This window comes from Carassius gibelio, chromosome A11, assembly GCF_023724105.1.
Source record: "Carassius gibelio isolate Cgi1373 ecotype wild population from Czech Republic chromosome A11, carGib1.2-hapl.c, whole genome shotgun sequence".
Taxonomy (NCBI): Eukaryota; Metazoa; Chordata; class Actinopteri; order Cypriniformes; family Cyprinidae; genus Carassius; species Carassius gibelio.
The window spans coordinates 4802633-4808817 of NC_068381.1; the positions used below are offsets into that span (position 1 = coordinate 4802633).

Genomic DNA, 6185 nt, shown 5'->3' on the forward strand with positions numbered 1-6185 from the left:
ATTTCAGCTGAAGGCTGTTAGATGAAAACCGATCCGATTCGACCAATCAGATGAAAGCAGCGTTTCAGCTCCGCCCACAAGTCCGAATGAAATATTGAAGCCATAAACCGAAATGATCAAAACGTACACGGGCCAACTGTCTTGTCCATTTTCTCTCACTTGAGTCTCTTGACCTTCTGTAAACCCCGCCTTGTTCACGCAGTGATTGACAGGGCGGGAGGGGGCGGAGATTTGATCGGCTCGGAATGCATTTTCAATGTGTACATTGAGTTTTGCTACATTCATTGCGGGACACCGAATGAAAATGCAATCGGTAAGTGTCTTGACTGTGAGTGTTAATGCATTTAAGAAAAATAGCATTTAAATGATCATTTTGCCACAGTTTTTGCTTTAACATGTTAGACATATCTAATCATTTCTGTAATACATTTTCATTTTAATTTTGCAACTTATAAAACGTTAAAATTAATATTCATTTTACATATTAAAACTGGTGTAGGAAATGGCAAATGAAAATTATGTAATTTAATTTTCATTTTCATTTTGCACCAAACGTTGCACAAATGTATTGGAAAATGTAAATGTAAATACAGAAATGCATTGCCATTTTACATATTGCATTGTCATTTTGCATATTACATCCCAAATTGAATAATGCTACCCATATGCTTCCATAGTAATATAGTAAAATGAATAAACCATAGCTGTGTTAAATCAACCCCTTATGCTGGGTTAAATAAACAACCTAATTTGCTGGGAAAAATTAACCCAAGATGGGTTCTGTCCTATATTTACCCAGCCCTTGGGTTAATAACAAACCAAACTGGTGTATTGTTGAATGGTTTCAAAATTATTCGTACCAATTAATTGCTCTGTAATAGAATGTTAAGAGTGAATTATATTGTGTTGATGTGCAGTCGCTATCATATTTTGTCTTTTTTGTCTTTTTTGAAGGTATTCAACTGTTTTAGGTGGTTTTAGTGTGTTGCAGTTGCTGGGGTTTTTATTTATTAATTTTTTTCTATGTTTGACTTGGCAAATTTGATTAATAATTCAATACTGTATATCAGATCATTCCTTTTATTTGAAAACATGCCTTTGTTCTGCAACAAAAGCAGCTCTGACATTGACAGACAGACATGGTAAGCTCGTGGTAAGTGAATATACATATAGAGCCAGAGCTAAAATACACAGTACAATGGATAACCTTTCACGCAGTAATTAAACAAACAAACAAAAAAAGCACCTGTGTCTCTCTGTGCCATATGCCGTGTAATAAAGAACTGTAGCAGTCGTGGGTTAAATTATGAGGGTCTAATTACTAGTCTAGTTAGCAGGCCATTCATTTCCTGTAATCACTAACAGATTTATAGTGATGTCATCAGAGTGCTGAAACCACACTCGATCAATAAGCACTCAGTCCTATAAGTTATTTCTAGTAAATCAATGGGTGCCCTATTGAGACCTTAAACAGAATAATTAGTCTGTGCAGATCAATAGACTATCTCTCTTTTTTTCTCTCGCTCTTTCTCTCAGTGACTATTCAAGGTGCGAGCTATAAAAGGCAGAAAGCGAAGGCAAGGCCAGAAGTTTCTTCATGTTTACAATACATGATTATATTAAATACTTATACTTTTACACACAGGCTAGTTTTTGATAAGTGTTTTCAGTCTATAGTTGTTAGGGTCGGGTGTGTCAGTTGTTTTCAGCACTTTGTATTTAAAAGTATAGTAGTGAAATGATCACCGGTTGTAATCTAGCTGTGCTTGGTGCACCAAAAGACAAATTAGGTTGTGTGAAATTCCTTTCTGAAAGTCATTATGCAATTTGCACACCGACTGTATTTCTACAATAGAGCGTGTGTCTCTCTGTGAATGTAATTAGTTGAGTCTTAATTACTCATTATGTTAATTGCACATGATTTTAAGTACTTAAGCTTACATATCAACATGCAATTTGCTGATTAGGGCAAACAAGGGCTGGATGGTGTGAGGATATGTATCACGTGGTAGAGATTTACAGACTGGTAGAGATTCTGCTTAATGTTATGCCAATCATGGAGTCCGTGTCAAAAATACAGCAGGACGTGCCCCAGTTTAGATATAAGTTTGGTCGTTTTTTGCAACTTGCCTCATTAATATAGAAATGCCTCATTCAGACAGAATAAGAGCAAAACATTTGGTAAGATTAGTTTAATATTGATATTTTTACTTAACTATTATATAACATGACTTACGTTCATTTGTTAAGAATCATTGTTTTTTTTTATGAATAATCTTAGGTTTTGCTTTGCATCCTTCAAGTTAAAAATAATTAGTTATAATACATTATATATCAAATATATAAAGCTAAATTACATTATTTTAATTTTAAGCTTATTTTATTTTATTTTTTTTCTTTTAATTTGAAACTTGAGGGAAGTTCATTATAAGACCTCTTTCATTTAATAACTTTTTCCTTTTTCATGCAAAAATATCTACATTGTGATTAGCGATATGTATACCATAGTGTAAATGTACTCATACTGTGATTAAGATTGTGGTCATTTCTCCCATGCCTGATGCAAACTTGACATTTCTTGACATAAGTTCCATTAGTTCATTGACATCCACCAACATCCAGCATCTTGTTTTGGCCAATAAATCCATCAGTGGTGTGAACGTTACTGAGAAACGCTGGCTAGCGGTGTGAACAGAGGTTATTGCCAGCGAGGCGAGAGATTGCTAAAGGGCAGATGGTGAAGAGGTTGGGTCAACCTTGTTCTCATCTTCTTGTCACCGTCAAAGCACAGCAGCTCTTTTTACCAACAAGAATCACCCAGAAAACAGGGCAGTGTTTGTGCATATTCATTCTCCCCATGTGTTATTTCTATGTAGACAGGGAATTTTGTGTCATTTCCATTTCAAAGCCGGAGAAGAAAGGCAAAGAGCAGTTCTTTATAATCACAGGGCTCTGAAATTGTATCCCAGCTTGGATACAAACAGCAGGGACATTCTTGGAGGCACTGTTCTTGTTTCCTGATACTTTGCTCACTTACACCGAGCCATTTACATCACCGGATCCAAGCACATGATACATGAGATGTTTTGCTTAGGACATTTTTGTGTGCCACTGAACCTTCGCAGTCGTCACTATATATATATTCGAGATGATATGAGCAATAAAACCTCTCATTTGGTGCTGTTTTCTTAGGCTCAATTGCGTAATTATCTTCAATCGCCTTCTCAAGGTACAGCTTCACAACCAAGGAAGGAAATTAACTGAGTTAGAAGACCAACAAACCACGATTGCTCCTTCTAAATAGACAATTTATCTTTGAGAGGAAATGCTGGCTGTCTAGACTGAGGTGATGATATCTGTCATATTCTCATCCTATAAAGGAACTCATAACTTTACATAATGCCATTGTCTTCGCCACATCACAGGTTTGTCCTCATATTATCTCCGTCTGTTAAATTAGGGTTATCTTCCACATGTGGAATCAAGTTTGTGGATCAAATCATGAGGAAACTGACTGGTCAAGATGAGTAACTGATAAAAATATCCATTTCTATTATTGTTTCCACACACACATATACAGGCTTTTTTAATGCCTCAGTTGTTCCTTCTAGACAGTATTTAGATGAAATAGAGACTTTTGCCATTGCTTTGCACTCATGTGTCACTTAAAGTTCAAAAAAGTTCTCAAATTTGTAAACATTATACAAAAAAACTGATTGATCTGATCTGTATTATTTACATTCATTTTATAACACGCTAAAAACACAGTAGTTTCAAATGTAATTTCTCCTAAAGCATTTTAGAAGAAGCACCTATGATAGAGTTGCTACTTAATGCAATTACTGTAGAGTTCATTAAAGTTCTGTGAGAAACATTTAGCCAGTCCCAAAGTTATTTTAACATTTTCATAAAAGTACTTCTCCCTCAAGCAATCTTAAACATGATTTGTATCTTTCCACATGCCCTCAATGGATCATCTTTGTGGTCACATGAGCTTTCCAAGACCTTCAAATCTAAAAATGTTGTGCAAGTTCCCTATTAATTCATGCTTTCTCTGTTGACAGAAGACCAAATCATGGTGTGCTAAGTTTAAAGTTTCACAAATAACTTTGGACTCTCTTCTTGTATAGGAAACCATCAGATAAGATCCAGAAACCTAAACACTTATTTACAGACCTTAATCAACAACTTTTTACTCTCATAAACACCATATTGGCAACTTAAGAACTCTACAGAGCCCAAAACGGCCTTTGATAGGATTTACTTTTAAAAGTACAGCCACATCCATTGGGCTGTTTGACTTCAAGATGCATGACTCGAGTATTAATATCTTCTTTCTGCACTAATAAACCACTGCCAGCCGCCTGTTGTGGCTTCACACTAATGTTATTGACCGACTCTATTTGTGCATTCGAGTGGTGTGCGTACGGTCAGATAGGCTGCAATAAGCAGGCGTGTTATGTACACATTGTAATGTGTCACTTTAAAGCATCTCGCCACTCTCAGGAAGCTCTCCACAAATGTATAGTCCCGGCCGTACATGCAGCCGTGAATCATGTGCACATCAAAGCCCGCGCCGCTGAACACGTGTGACCCTGAATCCACATATATTACGTCAGCACACATCAGTGTGTGGGTTTAGAAAGATGAGCGAAACCTGAATGGAAAGAGTGTTTATGGCGTTATTCCAGTGCTAAATGTACTGTAGATGTACAGGGTTTCAGCTTCGGTCTATATCGAAACAACAACACGGTCAGAATCATCTCAAACATGTCATAAAGTCAGAACAGTTCATGTCACAATACAGAGACGGTTGCATACTCACAGGAGTGGTTGGAGTCTGCAGGAGGCAAACAGAAGACCGTCTCTACTCTTCCTTCAGTGTGAAAGGGAGGAGAAAGAGGAGGAGGAGGGTGGCCTCCAGGTCTGGAGGCAGTCAGCGCACAGCCAGACAGATAATCCAACACTGGAGGTGTCTTATTTAGTCTGCAGCATGCATTGCATGCGTACATGCAGTAGAGAAAGGCACAGGCGTTTATCTTGCGTCTCTTTCTGCGCTCCCTCCTGCTTCTGCTCATGAGAGACCCTTCTGACAGGAGAAGATGCGGGAAAACATAACAGAAAATAAATAAAAAAATAAAAACATACAGGAAGCAAATGTGTCTCTCTGAAGGATTTTATAATCATGCTGGGTCTCCACCCCCACTTGGCTGTCTCTCCTCCCCTATTGTTATAGCAACGGCCAATCAGAGCGCTTCATCACACAAGCCCTCTCTGCCTGCCGAAAGACTGTGATTCTTTCACACCGGAGCTTGTTCAATATGGCTGAGGACCAATAGTGTGTGTGTGTGTGTGTGTGTTGTGGATGCTGTTAATTATCTGATCTGTCTAGTGGAAGGTTAAACTATTTCTCGCTGTACTGAGCTGTCAAACCTTTTTTTTTTGTTCTGCTTTGTGGTTTATGACCCACCGTTATTAGCATGTGCTCCGAAGAAAGATATCAAACACTTTGGTGTAGACTAATTAGGGGACAGCTGCGCAAAAGTGCAGGTTTTCACTAGAGAATCAGTGGTTGGTTTAGTTCAATGAAGTCAAAAGTCTTCATTAGAGGTTATTATATGCTGATAAGTGTTCTTAATCTTAATGAGTGGTGTTGTCCTGTTTTACAGTTTAATTGATAAAAGACAAGATAATTTACTTGAGGCAACACTGTATAAAGACGTAAATTTGATATTAAATATAATATATTTACTGCACTGACAGACTTATTCCTGTTTACACTTTAAGAAGTTTCAAGATATATTAGTGTAGTACCAAAAACACTAGTGTTAAAGATACATTCTTTGAAAACAATTCTTTATATTATAAGCATTGTTGCTTAACGAGTAAATTGATCCCGTTGTAAATATATATACTTTTTATTTTACTTGGAAAAACCAAATCAAAACAGCATGTAAAACTCAAGAACTCAACAAGAACTTTTTTTCGTGTGTTAAACACAAAATGAGATATTTTGATGAATGTCCAAGTTGTACTTTTCCATATTATAAAAGTGAATGAGAATGGACTCCGTCAAACTCAAAAACTGGCAAAAAGACATATAAGTATCATAAAATAACCCATATGACTGTTTTTTTAAGTCCTCTGAAGCCACTTGATAGGCTTGTGTGAGTAGCACACTGCTT

The 6185-nt window shown here is 36.9% G+C and overlaps 1 protein-coding gene across 1 annotated transcript in view; it reads right to left on the minus strand.

Annotated features, from left to right (window-relative positions):
* Nucleotides 1–5164, minus strand: part of LOC128022096 (cyclin-dependent kinase 18) — a 64908-nt gene extending 59744 nt beyond the window's left edge. Inside the window, exon 1 of the mRNA XM_052609336.1 lies at nucleotides 4826–5164. The gene's annotated coding sequence lies outside the window, so the exon portion shown is untranslated. The remainder of the gene's footprint in view (nucleotides 1–4825) is intronic.
* Between the last annotated feature and the right edge of the window lie 1021 nt (nucleotides 5165–6185).